The sequence below is a fragment of the Mus caroli genome, chromosome 10, assembly GCF_900094665.2.
Source record: "Mus caroli chromosome 10, CAROLI_EIJ_v1.1, whole genome shotgun sequence".
Classification (NCBI taxonomy): domain Eukaryota; kingdom Metazoa; phylum Chordata; class Mammalia; order Rodentia; family Muridae; genus Mus; species Mus caroli.
Window position 1 is genome coordinate 71,292,494 of NC_034579.1, and position 296 is coordinate 71,292,789.

The 296-nt window shown below is 51.7% G+C and overlaps 1 long non-coding RNA gene across 1 annotated transcript in view; it reads right to left on the reverse strand.

The window, feature by feature from the left end:
* Positions 1–246: 246 nt before the first annotated feature.
* LOC115032156 overlaps positions 247–296 on the reverse strand; it is a 9,535-nt gene continuing 9,485 nt past the window's right edge. Inside the window, exon 3 of the long non-coding RNA XR_003837809.1 lies at positions 247–277. This is a non-coding gene — a long non-coding RNA (uncharacterized LOC115032156). The remainder of the gene's footprint in view (positions 278–296) is intronic.

Genomic DNA, 296 nt, shown 5'->3' on the forward strand with positions numbered 1-296 from the left:
ATATAGCCAGATGCTTACGGAGTCTGGGGCTGCTAGGTGCGTCGTTCAGAGGACAGTGTATAAGGACAGTCAGTATATTTGGGAAAAGATGGTAGACTGCCAAGATCATCATTATAAGAGATGAGGTGGGCATGACCCAAACAAAGCACCAAGTCCTTACTGTCCCAAGAGTGTGCTTAAGTATCCTGCTCCAAGCCGGGCGTGGTGGTGCACGCCTTTAATCCCAGCACTCGGGAGGCAGAGGCAGGCGGATTTCTGAGTTCGAGGCCAGCCTGGTCTACAAAGTGAGTTCCAGG